This window comes from Rhipicephalus microplus, chromosome 6 (genome assembly GCF_043290135.1).
Source record: "Rhipicephalus microplus isolate Deutch F79 chromosome 6, USDA_Rmic, whole genome shotgun sequence".
In the NCBI taxonomy this organism is placed as follows: Eukaryota; Metazoa; Arthropoda; class Arachnida; order Ixodida; family Ixodidae; genus Rhipicephalus; species Rhipicephalus microplus.
In genome coordinates this window covers 75,193,313-75,212,476 of record NC_134705.1, presented here as the reverse complement: position 1 = coordinate 75,212,476, position 19,164 = coordinate 75,193,313, and the positions used below count along the sequence as shown (strand labels likewise).

The window sequence follows — 19,164 nt, the reverse complement described above, 5'->3', positions numbered from 1 at the left end:
ATCTGTAACCGAGTGGAACGAGCTTCCCAGCGAGATTGTGATGATAAATGATCCGTCTGCATTCCAATCAGTGCTGCGCACATTTCTTGATGTGTAATATGTCTACTGCTACTATATCTTACCCTGTTGTTATATCTTGTGTACCAGCGAAACGATGTAGAACTAGTGCCATGCGGATTCCTGGAATTGAAATGTACTGGAGATGTGAAATGAGCCATGTGTTACATCCTTGTCGTAAAATGTACCTTTTACCTAGTTATGTCTGATCGCTGTGTGCGGTCCTTTTATATGAATTGATGTATACCTTGTTTTTAACAGTATCCCCCCCTATGTACTGCCTCTCGAGGCCTTTAGGGTATTTAAATAAATAAAATAAATAAATAAATAAATATATTTAATCGGGCTTTATTGAGAGGTCACCACGTTGTTTATTACGGCGTTCGGGAGAATTATGGCTCTAGATTGTACCTACTCTTCTTTTCGAATGAGGATACTATGTGTTTGATTGATTTATTTGTGGGGTTTAACGTTCCAAAACCACCATATGATTATGAGAGACGCCGTAGTGGGGGGCTCCGGAAATTTCGACCACCTGGGGTTCTTTAACGTGCGCCCAAATTTGAGCACACGGGCCTACGACATTTCCGCCTCCATCGGAAATGCAGCCGCCGCAGCCGGGATTTGAACCCGTGACCTGCGGGTCAGCAGCCGAGTACCTTATCTACTAGACCACCGCGGCGGGGCGAGGATACTATGTGTGTATGCGCCTGCACAAACCGGACAGTCTAATAATTTTTTTCGAAATTTGGATGTTTTTTTTCTAGACAGTCGTCATGTAATTCTAATTGAAGAATTTAACTGTGTGCTAAATACGCGATGCGATGTACAAGGTCCTGGCCGGGGTCGGTCTGCTAGGAATTCACGTGAGCTGCGACGCCTTGTCCAGCATTTTTCATTGCTGGTTGCGCATAATGTCATGCACGGGAATACTTCTGTTTGGACATGGCGCCGCGGACCATCCTCCAGCAGACTCGACCAGGCTTATATTCCACACGCTTTAGAGACGTTTGTCTCCGACTTACGCGTTCCACCCATCCCACCTTCGCCTGTGTACATCTCTCACCATCGTCCGATTCTCTTAGAACTGAAAATTCCATTTTCCTTCTCGGAGAAACCATGGCGTCTTGATGTTTGCGTCCTCCAGGACACGTGCTCTTGGTCAAATTTGTCCCATGAAATATGCGCCTCACTCGCTGCGTCGGATTTATTTGATTGGGATGCGCTTAAAACGCAGTGGCGCCTTCACTGCTCAATTGAAGGGCGTTCACTTTGTCATCGCGTTTCTGTGGAGCTGGCCGACACCACAGCAAAGTTACGCATCGCCTTGCGCGCTGAAACGCTGTCTCCGCTGATGCGAGCTTGGCAACATGAATTACGTGAACGCTTCCAGCGTTTGATTGCCGCCTTGTCTCTGGCGGCAGCAGCATGGCGTTGTAGGCAAAACCCTTGTGCACACCCTGAGGTGCGACGCTATGCGAGGCAATGGTGTTTCGGGCAGTCACAATCACCTGTTTTTACGACCACGCAGACACCACCTACACAGCCGCTTCCTACGCGTGATCGATCTCTCTTTCTGGCGCATTTTGAAGAAATGTGATTTTCGGCCATGCGGACAAACTGTGATATAATACCGCCTATGCTTAGAGGTTTGCCTCGCGTTCCTCAACAAGCTGCTGATTCTCTGCACGTCCCTCCATCAGTCGAAGAGGTAAAGGAAGCACTACAATCTATGAAAGGGGGACAGCCCCTAAGCCAGACGGTTTTCCAGTTGAATTTTACTTGTCATTTTGGAATGAGCTTGGTACTGCCTTAACCGTGGTTTTCCGGCGATATTTCAAGGATGGTGTCTTTCTATCAAATTTTTGAGATAGACGCATTGAGCTTATTCCAAAAGGTGATGCTTCCTGTGTTAATACTGAAGATTGGAGACCTATCACGCTTCTTAACGTTGACTATAAGATATTCGCGACGGTGGTCGTTCAACGTTTGAAGCCTCTGTTGAACACCCTGGTGGGTCATCACCAGGCTTCATCTATGCCTGGACGAAAAATACACAGCTTGTTCTTTACCACTCAGGATATCATAGCCTATACTCTGTAGCGATCTGCGCGTGGTCTCCTTGTGTCTTTAGACGAAGAGAAAGCATTTGACCGACTAGAGCACACGTATACTTGTAAAGTACTCACAGCCCTTGGTTTTCCTGGTACTTTTGTTGAATTATTTAGACATACCTACTCTGGTATAAAAAGCACACTAGTTATAGATGATTGGGAGAGTGCTGCCTTTTCTATTACACGTAGGGTCCCTCAGAGATGCCCCTTGTCTCCTGTTCTAATTGTCCTAATCCTTGAGCTATTTTTGAGTGCTCTAGAAGCGGATTCACATGCCCGGGGTCTTGCGCTTCCCGGCAGCAGTGCCGTGAAAGTCACAGCTTTTTCTGACGACAGAACCCTGTACCTTTCAGATGAAGCTAGTCTTTCGCATAGCCTGCGTTTTTTCTTTCAGTATGGTGACATTTCAAGTGCCGCGCTAAATTTCTCTAAATTCCGGTATTTGTTCATCGGCTATCCTAACTACAGACTTAGCCATAGAGAAAGAAAAAGACAAGAAAGGGCACTCCGCGAAACCTGGCCTCAGGAAGTGCGTCACGACTACGTAACGAACTAGTGCTCTCACCAAACGTCAGAGGGCGCAAGCTAAAAAAAAAACAGTTAAAATCAATGCAACAAAATTGTTTTCACAAAATAATAATTATATGCCATATCTGGTATGTTCTTTATACATAAAAACCATTTATTCAACACACCTTACGCGATTATTTTTCTTCAGCCGTACTGTCATAAACACCATCCACCCAGCGACAAGCCCATGCATGACTGACAGCGAGAAGCTTTCGTCGCTTTCGTCAACGTCGGCTGCGTAGGCGTTTTCATGCGTGAGATAACAGGTGAGGCACGTTTTCAAGCGAAGCTTGTTGAATGACATGTTTTTGGGCTTGTTGGGTCATTTTTTCAGAAAACGGTTACACCTGCGCGAATAAGACACCATGCAACAAACATAGAAAGATGCACACACACACGTTGCGCTTCGTGTCTGCGAGTTTGTTTCTTACGTGGCGTCTCATTCACGCAGTTGTAACCTTTTTCTGAAGCTTGTAAGGACTGGGAGGTTCGCCAAAAAGAAAGTTTGTGGCTCTATGCGGCGGCTAGACGGGAACATTGTGCAACGTATGCAGTATAGCAAAGGCGGCACGGCGTCAAGCCGAGGCGACGCGTGCTGCGTCTGCCACGGACGCGAGCGTCTGTGCGCTGAGCATAACTGGGCAGCTAGGTCGTAGGCTAGGTGGCTCGGTGAAAAATACTCAGAAGCGTTCGCTGGGCCTCGCATGCTTCACGACGCGTTTCCCGAAGGCTCGGAACACGAATAATTCTTGGTGTGCCGGAGGCAAATCTGGACTAGCCAAGTGGCCATCATCGTTTCTTCGCTAGCCTTGTGCCACTAGTGCAAGCTGCTCACAAACTTTTTTACGTTTCCAATATAATTTTCCCGCACAAATTTCAACTACGATTTTTCTTCCCAATGTACTGCTGATACTGCGTACGTACGAAGGTGTTCTAAAGTTCCCAGGCCGCGATACCATTGCATTACAAGGGATAGCGGCCTGGAAACTTCTGAAGATCATTGTACGTGGTCTTGACGTATATCTTTGTAAGTCAGAGTTTTATGGGTCAGAGATGTATCACTGCTTTGTATTGAGCATCGATTAGCTAATCATTCAAAGGTGTTTGTTGGTACACTTATGACGTGCACATATGTTTTTCGTAATTTGACAGCGAAGCATCCACTAACTAACATTTTCAGACCGCGCTGATGCCATGCCGTCCGGCTGTCCAAGTTACGGCAGCTACTGCTGTGTATCGTGGTGCTTCAACAATCGCAGAACCCACAAGAAGCCTGGGACGAGCTTCTTCCGCATACCACGGGACGGCAGGTGTGTTAAAGCTTTTGTATTGTTTGCATGTCTTTAGGCTTACTGTTCGTACTTGCTCAGTGAGGGTAACAATAAAAAATGACTATTCAAGCACTTTCCCTTTCAGCTGATAGTTCATTGCCAATGCAGGATGGAAGCATGGATGCAGTATGCTGGACGCGATGATCTCCTGAGTAAGCCGGCCAGCCTATTGTACGCAACGTACAGGGTTTGTAGCGACCATTCCACTGCTCAAAGTTTCATGGACCCTGGGCACACAAGGCTTACAAGAATGGCTGTTCCCAGTGTGCAACCAGCTGCACCATGTAAGTGATTGACTAAAACTCAAATATGTGCAATAGCAGCCACTTGTATTGAATCAGTGGCGACAGTTAACCGCGAAGATCTTTGTAGCCGATGGAGAAACCTCACTATAGAAGTAACACTTGGAAAGTCTTAAATTTTGTGAATTGTGGCCTATTACCTTCCTAACAGCAGCTTTACATTTCTGTCGTTTTTTGATGCTCTTGACCTGCGCAGTTTGTTTTGAAAGACTTTAAAGGGCTATTTCACGTTATCTTCCCGCCTGAGTGCACATGTACATATACCTTTCATCGGTGAAAGTTGGCACTGTTGATAATTCTAAAAATCACAAATTACTTGTTTCCTAGTTGGTGCCTTCTCTTTTCTTCCACGTTCGACCAATTTATGCGTTTGAAAGAGCTGTTTAAGTTTCCACATGCTACAAGCTTTGTAACTTGTACCAACTGCACATATATGCACATTCTCTGAGCGTCGCTTCAAACAGTGACTGTGACATGACTGCAGAAAAGAGAGAGAGAGAGATAAAGATGCAAGGAAAGGCAGGGAGGTTAACCAGACGCGCATCCTGTTTGCTACCCTGCACTGGGGAAGGGATAAAGGGGAGAAAAGAGGTTGCAGAGAGATGAGAAGGTACACACAATCACGAGTACACTCGGGGAGCACACACAGTCTACAGGCGGTCGCTCAAGTTTGTTGACTTTAGGTAAAGTAGCAGTGCTTTAGTTGCTTTCTGCGCAACTGAGGCAGATGGCCAAGGTCCTAGTATCTTCTGCACACAAAATGGTCCGGGGTCAAGTTTATTCAAAACCATCCGGAGCTGGCATCGCTCTGTGTCGTAGCTAGCGCAGCAGCACAGGACGTGTTCGATGGTCTCTTCAGCTCCGCAGAAGTCGCATGTAGAGGTGTCTGCCATACCAATGCGAAAGGAGTACACCTTTGAAAATGCAACATCCAACCAAAGGCGGCATAACAGTGTCGCATCGGAGCGGGAAAGCTGTGATGGTAGCTTTAGCTTGAGTGAAGGATCCAGTTCATAAAATTGACACCTTTGGAAGCTGGTAGACGACCAGAACGTACGTGTGAGATCTCGAGCCAGCAGGTAAAGTTGTCTTGCTGCATCATTCCTTGATAGAGGAATCGGGACCACATGGGTTCCTTCATGGGCTGAGCGGGCTGCATCATCGGCTAATTGATTTCCGGTAATACCGATATGTCCAGGCAGCCATTGATATATAATATCATGCCCTCGTGCTAGAGCTTCATGATGGCAATGTCTTATTTCTTGTACCAATTGGTCATGACTCCTCCTACGCATGGCAGACTGCAAACTCTGAAGCGCTGCCTTCGAATCACAGAATATGACCCATTTTCCTGCACGTTCTTGAACGAGATATTGTAAAGCAGCCCTTATAGCAGCAAGCTCTGATGCCGTAGATGTATTCATATGCAACAACTTAAACTTGATTGTCATTGCTGCAGCCGGAATCACAGCGGCACCGGATGAGCTGCTGGACGAGACGGACCCATCATTGTATATCTGCGTTCAGTCTAAGTACAACTCATGTAATAATAGCAGTGTTGCTTGCTTCAATGCTATTCTGGAGTGATTGCTTTTCTTTTTGATTCCCGGAATTTCTAGACGTACTTGCGGCTGGTCGAGGCACCACAAAGGACATGGCATTCTCGCAGCTGGCGTATAACCTGATGGAATGCTGTTTAGGTGCTTGGCTATGACGTCTGAAAACGTAGCACGTGGTCTTCCGGAGGGTAGAAGGGCCAAGTGGTGGTCGGGGACACGGCTAGCATGTCGAATGTGCGCCCTGAGGCACTCCACAACTCTATATGTCCTGACCGGATGGTCTTTGGCAAGCATGATTGTGGCATAAGTAGAAGCGCATCGGGGCAGTCTAAGGCAGATACGCAATGCCTGACCCTGCAAACTCTCCAATGAATGAGTATTGGATTTGCAAGTGTTAGTCAGTACCGGCAAGCTGTAGCGAATAGACCCAGAAATAGGGCCCTGTACAACTGTAGCATGGAGGTCACAGAAGTTCCCCATGCTTTCCCGCACATGAATTTCATTATGTTCACAATAGATAGCAGTCTCTTTTTCAAGTATGCACAATGTGGGCTCCACGAAAGACTTCTGTCGATTATTATGCCCAGGAAACGACGCGTCCGTGCATATTTGACACTCTGCCCATTGATGTAAACAGGGTGTGGCGTCATTGATTTGCGTGTAAACGCCATCAACGCGCACTTCACAGTTGATATAGTTAGGCCTTGTTTCTGAAGGTAGGCTGTTGTGAGGGTTGCTGCCCGCTGTATTCGTGCACGCACCTGAGGGCGAGTAACTGCAGCACTCCAGAGGCAAATATCATCGGCGTATATGGATAGGCACACCGACTTTGGCAGAACCTTCACCAGACCAATGAGGGCCACATTGAACAATGTAGGGCTTAAAACACCTCCCTGAGGTACTCCGCAGTAAGTGTAATGTTCAGCAGTTGTACCCTCATATGTTTGCACAAAGAAACCCCTGCCAGTTATATAATCTTTTATCCATTGAAACATTCGTCCACCAACGCCCATTGCTGCGAGAGAAGTGAGGATGGCACCGTGAGCTACATTATCATATGCACCCTTCACGTCAAGAAAGTGTGCCACTGATATGCGCTTGTGACTTTTTTCTTGTTGCACAAATGTCGATAAGTCAAGGACACAGTCAATGGAGGAGCGGCCCCGACGAAAGCCTGCCATGCAAGAAGGGTATTTGGTGTATTGTTCCAAGTACCACTCGAGACGAAATAGAACCATTCTTTCCATCACTTTTCCGCGGCAGCTTGCGAGGGCAATAGGGCGATACGCTGTCAAGTCCAATGGTGATTTTCCCGATTTCAAAAGTGGTATTGATCGACTTATTTTTCATTCTCGCGGAACACTGCCGCTGAGCCAGGAGTTGTTGAAGCATGTTAAAAGTTCTTTTCTGGCTTTTTGTCCAAGGTGTCCCAACGCACTATAAGTGATACCATCAGTACCTGGCGATGACATGCGCTTAGAAGCGACCAACGCACCTTCCAGTTCTTCCATGGTGAATGGAATGTCCATTTCTGGTAATCGCGTCTCAGGAACGATCACGGCGTCGATGCTCTCGTTCATAATATTCCCGGCAACTCTCGTGCAAAATTCTTCAGCCACCTCGAGTTCTGTTTTTCCATGATGGAGTGCCAAAGCTTTAAAAGGGTGCCGTTGTTGCGGAGAGGAGCGAAGACCACGAACTGTTCTCCAGATATATGACAGCGGTTTATGAGGGTCTAGAGATTTGCAGAATGCTTTCCAGCGTTCGCGATGTAAACATCGACCCGTCAGTGCCAATTGCAACACCGGAAGAGAAATGTTTGATGATACCATCGATCGTCACGTAGGTGGGTATGTGATCACTCCCATGAGTCTCAATATCGCAAAACCATTTAACTTTGTGAGAGAAGCACCATGACACCAATGTCAGGTCAAGGCAACTGCCATACGTGAGACCCCGCAGATATGTGGGGGTACCATCGTTCATGATGGAAAGGTCGTAATCGGAAGCGAATGTAACAATGTTCCGGCCCCTGGCATTCATCCTAGTGCTCCCCCAAAGCATGTGATGGGCGTTGAAGTCACCGGTGATGATCCAAGGCTTATCGGTCCTCATTAGGATGTCTTTTAATCTGTCGCAGTCAAATCGCGATGACGGAGATATATATCCACCAATAAGCGTGAACGAAACTGCATTCTTCTTTACACGAAGACACACGTACTGATTGTCGTCATTTGAGCTTATTGGGTGCGAAAGATAAGTCAAGTCTGTGCGAATGTAAACAATTACTTTGCTTCGTTCTTCGCAAGCGGCTGAACAAAAAGCTTCATAACCGGACAATCTATAAGGCGTTGATACGTTTGGTTCACATATGACAAGTATAGGGAATTGATTGGCCCGGACAAATTGGCGAAAGTCCGAGATACGGGACTTCATGCCTCTGGCATTCCACTGAAAAATCGACGCACTTTTAACTTCAGTGCGGAAGATGAGACTTTGTTGAGCCATTGTGCTTATACGAAGTTAGCAAGAACTGGATTCAGTGCCTTAGCAGACGGAGATTGTATGCTGCTCAGTAGCGTGCGAATCGTGGCAATTAATGATTGCACGATTGCAGTCACTTGCCTGTCTTGGTTGGAAAGATCTCGAACCGGGATCGCGGAATGGCCGTCATGAAACTCCTTCGGTTCGCTTGATGCTGCTTCCCTTTGAAGTGCAGGCCACTCTGTCGCAGTTAGGGTATGCTCACTGGCTTTGTCCTTTACAGCCTTTCCAACGGCATGTGGTCTGGGAGGCAAAGGAGGTGGTACTGATGAGGGATCTGGCAGACGTGTCGAAAAGGTAGCGGGCTTCCTTGAAGACCGACGTCGACGTGAACGACGCCTTCTGACTTTAGCTGCGGCTTCTCGATGAGATGAGTGATCGCGCACCATCTCCTTCAAGATGGCAATTTCCTTCTGAATCCGCGGGCAGTCCTTCGTTGTGGCTTCATGGGATCCATTGCAATTAGAGCATTTCTTGACAGTTGCGACGCACTTATCCGCTTCATGGGGCTTGGCGCAGCGGTGGCATACCACCGAATTCTCGCAGACGCTGCTCACATGTCCAAGTTTCATGCATTTACGGCACTGGAGAAGCTTTGGAATAAAAGGCCGCACAGCATGTCTGAAGTATCCTACCTTCACATGAGAGGGGAGTGATGTGCTTTTAAACGCAATCTTCACACAGCGAGACTTGCCTAGCCGGGTGACATCAACAATTGGAGTATCAGTTGTTGACTTGACAAGAAATTGTAAGTCATTATTGGAAATAGCCTCATCTATGTCGTAGATCACGCCGGTTACTACATCACATCCCAAGGGAACATGAGAGCGCACCTGGTTGCCGTCCAAGTCAGTTACACTGCGCAGAACGCCACCCGCGCTTGCGTGCAAAACGTCCACAGCCAGTATATTCTTTCTGGCGTTCACTCTTATGTCCGTGATCTCATTTGGCACGAGCGTTTCCAGAGACCTCGACACAGACTGTCTGTTAAGGCGTTTGATGCTGACGGTAGGAAGTGCAGGCAGAAACAGGATGGTATAAGTGTTCGATTTTGGCGCTTCACTTACAGTTTGAATAGTTGAGGATGAGGATGTCCTCATGTTCCTCCTCTTCGCTTTGCGGCTCAGCACAGGTTGGAAACCGTCATCTGAAAAGTCCTCACTGCTGAGATAGTAAGCATGAGTATCTTCACTGTCGCTGTCACTCGCTTGTCCCATCCGCTTCCTGGAGGCGGCCGCCGCTGACGCCGCTGGTGCCGGCAGGCGCCCGGGTGGTCTACGTCCATCCCCTCCAAGGGAGCAGCGAAAACTGATTAACAGACTTAAATTACAACTGAAATACGCCGGAGTTAGCAGAAGTAGCTCCTATTCAAAACACACTTCTTCGTCTTCTTCGACTGCAGAAGCTGCACTGCAAGGTGCGGATGAGCTTCAGTTTGTGTTATTTTAAGCCTCTTACTGACACATTGTCGTAATTTCATTTCTTCAGGACCTGCGGTAGAGGCTTCAAAAAGCGGCTCCCACACATTGAGGTGCCCCGATGAGCAGGGTGCGTTCAGTGTCGCGATTTCTTTTTTTTTTTTTACCCAAATTGACTGTTGACCAAACCTCTGCAGGTGGCAGCTCCCTTGTAGCTGGTGAAAGAATTTCTGCTGACTTCGTCTTGCCGGAGAAAACCTTAACCAGTCGTTCAGCTGTCACAAATGGAACTTGTGTGACCGGTAAGTTGTATGTTCACTTCAACACCAGAGTGGATTGATATAGAGGCTTCCGCAGGCCGCTCGCAAGATTGTTCCGACGGCACTGTCCGAGGCACTGAACAAGCTTCACAAGACCCTCCAGAAGACGTCTCCGCCAACAGCTCCACGCCTGAGTGCCATAGAGAAAATGGTGACTATGCTTTTATTGCAGCTGTTTTTAATGTGCTATTTTATGTTTAGTACATTGTGCGGAAACTATCCTCAAAAGGACACTACGTGTGCACTTACAAAATGTAAGGGTGGGCTCTCAGTGATTTTCATTTTTTTGTACATTGTTAACATTGTGAATGGTTTGTTTTTAGGTAGTGCAATCGAAAACTTTGCACCACAGAAAGTTGTGCACCTTGGGTCTGAAAGAGCGAGGAAAGTGCTCGTATGGGATTAGTTGTTCTTCGCTTTTACATCCATTTTTTTTGTTTATTGCAGTGCGTTCCTGTGTGCCAGCGACAATGTCTCCATCAATGAAGTACAAGCAAACCACTAAACATCTACAAGCCAAAGTAGCAGCACAGCGGACCCACTAGTATTTCACAATGCTCAAAGCATACCACGTCCCCGGCAAGCTTTTTGGAAATCTCACTGTGCCATCAGAAGCAGCTTTTGCATACGTACAACAACTTGAATCTCACTTTCTTGCCATGATTGAGGCCACTGCACATCACCTGAAAGTGTGCGATGTTTTGTATCACCATCTGTCAAGTGTTGGCAATTTTCACGTCTGCTCTGCTGGGTGTCGCGCAAAGTTTCTGAAAATGTTTTGCCGGGTTCGTTTATGTTGGCATGTGCGTTTTGTGAACCGAAACTCAGATAGGGTTAGGTTCCAGTCTTCAATCTCAGGCATACAGCTTGACAAGTTCAAAGGTTAGCAATTAGCGGCGGGTTTACACTAAAGTATTCGAGTTGAGCCGAATCCTGCAATAGCTTTGTAATATTATTACTTCGTTACAGCAGACTTCATTATGGTCTTATATGCTTATATTCAGTTCAACTGGACTAACCACTCCTTCGTTGCATACATTGTTTAGGTTACCCGCTATGAGGAGTAGGGACACTGTGTATTCGCTCGAAGTGATTTGCATGACCTTAAAAAGAATGTTGGGTATCCTGTCTGTATTTTTGTAGCAAATGTGGGCGAACTGTACACTTTACTGTGGGTCGCTTGGTCACTGTGTATGCTTTATCTCTCCAGCTCAAGTAATATATCGATAACAAAACCGCTTGTTGAAATGTCTTCAAGCGGGTAAGGAACACAGTATGAAGTGGGCACGGTTCACGTTATCACGCTTTTCGTGTTTTAGCTTCTCATCAACCTCCTCATCTCGCCCATCAAAATTTTCAAAAGAATACCCAAACTTGTAGCGTTTGATGGGGCTGTGGACGCTGCCATTTTCTTTATATATAGCTTGTGAGTGATAACGTACGATGTAGAGCCTTTGTGAAAAATAATGAGCCAAAGTGGTTTCCTTCTGCTACTTATTAGCCCTGTAATACCGCTCTCGTAGCACCAATTAAGGTCCACAATTCTGGATAAGTGATGACTACAATCTATTTTAGCTCGCAAGCGTCACAGCAACACCCAGATGCAAATCGCTTGGGATCTTAAGTTATTGATGAAGGCGACGCATAAGAAGAGCCACAAGACCTGCCAGTGTTGTAGCATAAAGTTTGTCTTTCACGTAGTGAGCAAGCTGCAAAGCCCTACCTTTCTGAGGACAAGCAGGCATCAAGTCTGCTTTTTTTCATTTTGGACTAGCTGTTCTTAAGCACAGCCAGCACACTGCACCTTTGCCTTTCTGCTATATTGTGTCGTGTGGTTTCTGTGCGTTCTATTTTCTATGCATTATTTCGGTTAACCCCAGGCGTGATTCGCGACTTCATTGCTGTGTATATGTCACTTCTTCCTTCTTCATCAGCATTGTGCGCTGTGTTTTTGACATAGATCCTTACTTACCCACTGGCCCGGTGTGTCATACTTCACCAGCTTCTCGGCTTCTGCCAACTCTAGCGATGTGTGCGTTGTCTGTGTTCTCTCTGTATTTGTTACAATTTATTTGTAAGGCGAGATGCATTTGTTGTCCACCTTTGTCATATTGTGCTTTTTTATATTCTCAGACTATATCTTGCCTTTGAATGAAACATTGCGGATACTCTGTCTCTTTGACTGATATATGCATTGATCACTTGTTCCAAAAGAAAAACACAAGCGCGATGAATAAAACCGTAGTGAATTATCATTACCTGCATCTCTTTTTATTATAACTTAATCGAAATAAAAATTACGTCACAACCAATTCGCACGAACCCCTGAACAAAACAAAACAGGGAATCGTAAATCAAAACGACCTACAAAAACTGTCCATTTGGGCGATGAAAAGTGGTCTGAAATCATGAACTTTCGTCATAGCCAAACGTCGGTTACGCAAAGTAATTCAAAATTTGCGCCAGTGAAACCGAAACAGGAAGCGCACGCCACTTGCTCTCACCAACCACCAGGTGTGCTATGGTCGATTGGGCCGCTGGGGTCTACGGAAGTGTCCACTCTTAACCTTTTTTTTTTATTTCTCTATGACTTAGCTCCACATCTATTCTTCAGCCGGCTGCGTCTCTTCGCATTTTAGGAATTCTATACAACCACTACGGCGTTTGTAACTCCGTTTGGTCAGACGTCCTCGATGAAGTAAAACAAAAGATTGAGAACGCCCGGGATTTCGACTTCCCACTTCTTGAGCGGAGGTACCTTGCGCAGACTGTGTTCTGTGGTCGCATTTGGTACCTTTCTCACGTGGAACAGCCGCCTTTACGCATCGTGAGGTCATTGCAGTCTGCCTTTGCTTCCTTCTTTCGGTCCGGTGGCACTGAGTTGGTTTCTCGTGCGGCGTTAGGACAGCAGCGTTCCCAGGGAGGTTTAGCTTTTCCTTTGGTATCAATACGCTGCCGGCTACTGGCCCTGCGCTTCCTGTTGCGCCTCGTGCAAGGAGAGGAATTCCCCGCCAGAACTCTGGCATATTATATTCTAGGCACTCACCTTCGGTATTTAAAGCCTAATGTGCACCTTAATCGGGGCCCACAATCAGTAGTACTTCCTTAGTTTTATGCAACAGCTGTCGCGTTTTTTCGTCATATCTAGTCAACTTACCCTGAAGTAGATGTGTTAGACAATCCTATCGTTAACGCAACAGCCGCTTTGTTGCTCTCGTTAGTTCCTCCGGCACGCCGCACGCGCTCTAGTCGTGTATCTTGGAGGACGCTGACGGCATCATTTTACCTGGCCACCTCTGGGACTTCATGCGGTGGCTGGGGTGGGGCGTTCTTCCTACCCTTGACCACCTCGAAAGGTGGAGAATGGTACAGTCATCAACATGTCTGAACTGCTCCCTACGGGAAACAAATCAGCATGTTTTAAGACAATGCGTCGTTGCTCGTGTTTTCTGGAGGGCTGTGTATGAAGCATATCGTGGCCTCGGAGTAAACCGCTCTGTTTCTTCTGGACGTTGTTCTCGAGGCCGCTTTGCCTGCCTTCTCATTGTTTCTGGTGCCTACTGTCTTTGGCGTAACCGTTGCGAGGCTGTTGCAGCAGGTCGTCGTCGCCGTGCTCTCTTCCCGATTTTGGAGCAACTGTACAAAGAAATACTATCTGTTTTGTCGGGGGAACTCTTCTTTCTAGGTGAGGAGGAATTCCTTCGACACTGGTCCTGTCGTTTGGTGTTCGTCTGTGAGAGACGTCTAAGGCTTGTTTTCAGGCCTGCCTGGTATTGGTAAAAGAAAACAAGATCCATAACCGGAGCGTCAAACAAACGCCGTCTTGTTCCTCGGCGCGCGACGCAAAGCGCACTACACCACAAAACGACCGTTGTGCTGCGTGCTGACAGTGAGCCATTTAAATACACCCTGTACCATTGGTGGTCCTCAGAGCACAGCATTTTAAGCGCGTTTTCGTCATCAGGAGTGAGATGGCACGAGGAGCGCGCGCGCTCTGAAGGTTGTCGCATCTCGCCACCTCGCTCAATGCTATGCGCCCCCCCCCCCCCCCCACATGGTCAAAATACGCATAGATGTTCTCTGGAGCGGTCGCTCACTAGCGCGAGCACTGGTCTCGGAATTTGGGTGCTTTGTACCTCCTATTTTTGCAGTGCAAGTTTGCTTTGCAGTTAAACTTCATTCACTGCTGCGGTCGCGTTTACGAAAGGAGCCCGATGATCACACACGAAGAAGTAAGGATTGTAACATTTATTTGCGCTTATCCTGTGTATATACGTGCGTTTGTTCCATGAGTCTTTCTTCCTATTTGAACAGGGCGCTATAGGTGTCAAGCTTTACAGTTGTCAGACCACGCTCCCCCTATGTATACTAATTTCGGGCATGTCTAGTGTTTGAACTGCTTGCCGTTCTTTGCGTGATATTGAAATTTGTTGCTGTAGCTTCTTATCCTACGCCCTTTTCACGAAGCAATGCACAATAGACGCTCACTTACCTCTGTGAAGACACGTTTCACTTTCGTGTTATACCGATTTCTAGAAAGAGTGATCAGCCACGCTTTTTTCTATCGTCAGAATATTAGCTACACTGCTCTTTTCCTCTGCGATGAACAGATGGCGGTCAGCAACCCTTCATCAGCTTTTAGTTTTCGCAGCGTCGCATCGAAAAGCGGGCTGTCATATCCCATCAAATGGAATCTTATTTCCACCATAAAAATGGTGATAGAAGACAATGACAAAAAAGCTACCTATATCTCGTCTGACTAGTCTGCAGCCCAATATAATGTACGGCGTGTGGCCAACAACAAACAAAAACAGACATTAACAATCGAAAACGCATTAGTAGTTCTGAATAAGCACAAATCACAATAATCTAAAAACATACAGAAATGCAAAAACACAACACCAGAAAGAGTAAAAATATTCGTCTACAAACATGTCACTATTAAAACAGGGTTTGACATGCAATGTACTTTGTATATTGTTCTACACGAATGTTCGTTTGTTTCAAAATGTGCTAGGGCATCTCAGCTATGTAAATTATTTCTCAGCTCATACAGAAATTTAAAATGGAACCAATAATGATATTGTTTACGTGCTGTTATAATCCGAGTTTTACGGAAGAAATATGTTGTAGCCTTCGTTGTGGCATTCTATGAAGCACTGTAATCATTAAGTAGAGATATCTGGATTCGTCAAATTGGACATGTCTTGATTTCTCCGGTATAAGCTTGGTGCCCCCACTCACTTGGCCCGAAACACCCCGTCAACCTCGAATTCCCAAGACTATCCCACCCAACGGATTCAGCACAGACCTGGACGACCCATGAAGACTGCATGACTGGGCCAGCTGGACTGCAGTGATGGAGAGGCCTTGCACTTTTTAAGACTACATAGGCAAAATAGAAGTAATCACTAGTGCGTAAACGTGGCCCCAATAAAATTGCGGACTCAATTCGCAACATTCAGTGACTGTAGGGGGCGCCACAAGAAAACCAAAATGGCTGTCGTTGCGGTGATCCCCTGGCTGCGTGGAGTCTTTGTCGCCGTTGTTGTCATTGCGTGGTTGTCGCTGTTTCCGGCTAGGATAATTTTCTTCGGTATTGAAACTCTTTTGAAGGAAACAACTAATGCTTGAGTGTATAAAGTGTGGGATAAGCGGTATAATGTCCGACGCGCTGGTGCAACAGCCATTTCGGCGATGTCCCGTCGTACTGGGTTACCGGATCGGACATCCAGCGTGAGTGAAACTGGGAAGTGTGTTTATCGTCCGCTCGGTTCGGCGATCGCGTGGCCGTATATATGCACAACGGTAAACAGTACGAGGACATGCAACATAGAGCCGCTTGTGCTGCCGATTGTTTGTTTTCCACTCCGATCATTTTGACCGGGGAAGCCGAGGCATTTACAAGTAGCGGCGCTATCGCTGGCATAAAAAAGATTGGCTGCTATTGTGTCATTAGTCAAATTATTTCCTAATCCAATAAACTGGTGCTCCAGTGTGCCACTTATTCAGAACAGCGTCAGCTTAAAATATTCAAGCGAGATCGGGAACCACGATGTTACAGGGCTTTTTGCAGGTAAACATGGGACACTGCCGGCCATCTTTCCTGACCGGCTCACCTTGCTTCCACCTTCGCTCTTCATATGAATGTTGTCGAGAAAACTGCGTCCGTATGTCGACGCAGGCATAAGACTACAAATATCAACCATGTTGCTAAGATTCGAGTGCCCTACACAGGCTTTTTGCGCTCGATCACGGTTGGCGGTGGCGTCTGCTCAGCTGCTTCTCGCATGTGTTAGTTGCGGCGAGCTTTTGTCAAGTGTTTTTAGCTCGCAAAGGCATAGCTGTACTAACCGTGTTACTGTAAACCAGAAAAACGCCAGGCCTGCGCGTTAGGCACAGCACAGTCACATCTAAAGCTAGAATAGCGGCCTTTCAGAGCCTTTTTAGAACACTCATTGGGTAACTACTCAAAGCACACTTGCTTGATACCCACTAGGACATTAATAAACTTTTGGGCAATAGGCCGGCATTCGCTACGCTATTTTTCGTCATTCTTTTGAGAAGCACGGTTTCCACAAAACACTTGCAAGAAATTTTGTGCCAGTTGTCCATGCAGTAGCTGACGACGAATTATGGCTCAAGTGGGTATGCGCCACAGTTACTAGAGGAACAAGAACAAGCTTTTGTGATGGTTTGGAGCATTGAACGGCCCACTCGTTAAGCTGTTATCCTTGGGCGACGACTGGTTGTACTTTCGCCGTTGTAAAACGTTTTATCAGCTGTATTAACGCGATTGCTTTCCCGGCATCAAGCCTGTCTAAGGCAAGTTTGACAACACGTTATAAGCACCAGATTATTACAAATGTTCACCGCGGCTGAGCTTCGGGAAAATCTTCAGGAAGAATCTAACCACCACTTCATTGCCTTTGTGCCTCAGTTACAAGATGATGATAGACTCACTGTGGATGGGCCAATAACCAGAGAGGAAATTAGATTTGCAATAACAACGTTGCAGAAAAACAAAACTCCTGGCCCAGATGGCCATAGTGGCGAACTTACATAGCTTTTCAGGAACTTCTGATACCTTTCCTTGAGCAACTTTTTAAAGTGGCTTATGACCGTGGTGAACTTCCTCCTTCTTTCTATCAAAGCCATACAACATGAATCCCAAAAAAGTACTGATCCTGACGCATTAAAGAGAGTTAAAGAATACAGGCCTATATCGTTATGTAACGGTGACAACAAAATATTTGCTAAATTGTTGACAAATCGGCTACAGACAGTGATTACTAAATGTGTAGGTGATGACCAAACATGTGGAATTCGGGGTCGCTTTATACAGACAAACATTCATAATGCTACGCAGCTGACGTATCAGCGGTGAAAAGACGACAACGAGGAAGTGGTCTGTCGGTTGCGCGTGCTGCTTCCATCTTAGTCGACGCCATACGCATCATTTTGAATATAGATTTTAAATAGACACACCTCGTGTCATTTTTACGTAACATCTTTGTGGTGGAGGTGCTGGGTACTTCCCCGTCTTCATCACGAAGCTCCGCAACGGCCGCATCATCATAGGTCCAACCATGTGACAGGTTGAACAACCATCGTCTTCGCCACCTGCCCCTACCGTGACTTCTACATACGTCGTTCTACCTCCTGCTCGTGATCCCGGTGTCTTTTCCGGTCAGGATGGCGTTGACGTCGACAAATGGATCAACCGGTACGAACGGGTCAGCGCAAGCTATAGGTGGGACCCGACTCTTATGCTTGCCAATGTGCTTTTTTACCTCGATGGCCCACCACGCGTGTGGTTCGAGACGCACGAAGCGGAGATTACGAGCTGGGACTCCTTTAAGGAAAAGATCCGCGACCTTTTTGGCGACACCATTGGGCGGCAGATCGCAGCGCGGAATCAACTGGCGGCCCGTGCACAGACGTCGACGGAGTCGTACGTTGCGTACATTCACGACGTCATCGCCCTATGCCGCCAGATTGACGAGCACATGAGTGAGTCGGAGAAAGTGGCCCATGTTCTGAAAGGCATAGCAGACGACGCATTTAATCTACTAGTTTACAACAACGTTGCCACCGTCGACGCCATCATTAAAGAGTGCCGGCGGTTCGAAGAAGCCAAGAGCCGCCGTATTACTCAGTGATTCCCCCGGCTGCCCAACACGGCCGCGACCTCATCGTGTGAAGCCGCCCGCCAGTCCCCCACGTATGACAACGTCACACGTATTGTTCGTCGGAAAATCGAAGCCGCCTGTCCGGCTCCTCTTCAGCCACCCGTTTTCGCAACGCTCGCCTCTGACCAACAACAGCCGTCAGTGGCGTTAATACAAGCTGTGGTGAGGCAGGAGTTTGCGAACCTCGGACTTCCCTCAGCATGTCCCCTGACTCGCCCTGAAGTCCCGTCCTACTCCCGAGGACATGCTCGCCGTTCACCTCCAATAATGCCCTTCCGTAACCCTTCGGAATGGCGAACACCCGACGACCGACCTATTTGTTTTTCCTGCCACCAGCCTGCGCACGTTTCTCGCTATTGCCGCCGCCGTTGGTCAAACCAACCACGTCAGACTTTCTCTACCTCGGCGCTCATGCATCCGACGAGCCCTCGACGTTCAGACGCCACACCCTTCAATTTCTATTCGTCGTCATCTTACGAGCCTTCCACTGACGCCCCTTTGCCCGGTCGCCGCTACCCTGACGCCCCTTCGTCCGGTCGCCGCAGCTCTCGCTCCCCGTCGCCGCTACGTCGCCAATCCCGCTCTCCGCCACCTCGGCGCTTTTCCTCGCCGAGATTCTCTGGACGACCGCAGCAGGAAAACTACATATTGCAGCTTATAGAGGTGAAGCTGCAATACCAATGACGACCGAAAATTCTCTACTGACGCTTCCCACGCACCATAGCCTGCTTGAAGTACAAGTCGACCATGTTCCTGT

General features: G+C 47.2%; 1 long non-coding RNA gene across 1 annotated transcript; it reads left to right on the top strand.

Annotated features, from left to right (window-relative positions):
• The first annotated feature begins 9,877 nt into the window (after positions 1-9,877).
• LOC142764806 (uncharacterized) lies at positions 9,878-10,357 on the top strand. Its single transcript, XR_012883895.1, has 3 exons — positions 9,878-10,025; positions 10,093-10,197; positions 10,253-10,357. It is a non-coding gene; the product is annotated as an uncharacterized LOC142764806 (long non-coding RNA).
• The last annotated feature ends 8,807 nt before the right edge of the window (positions 10,358-19,164 follow it).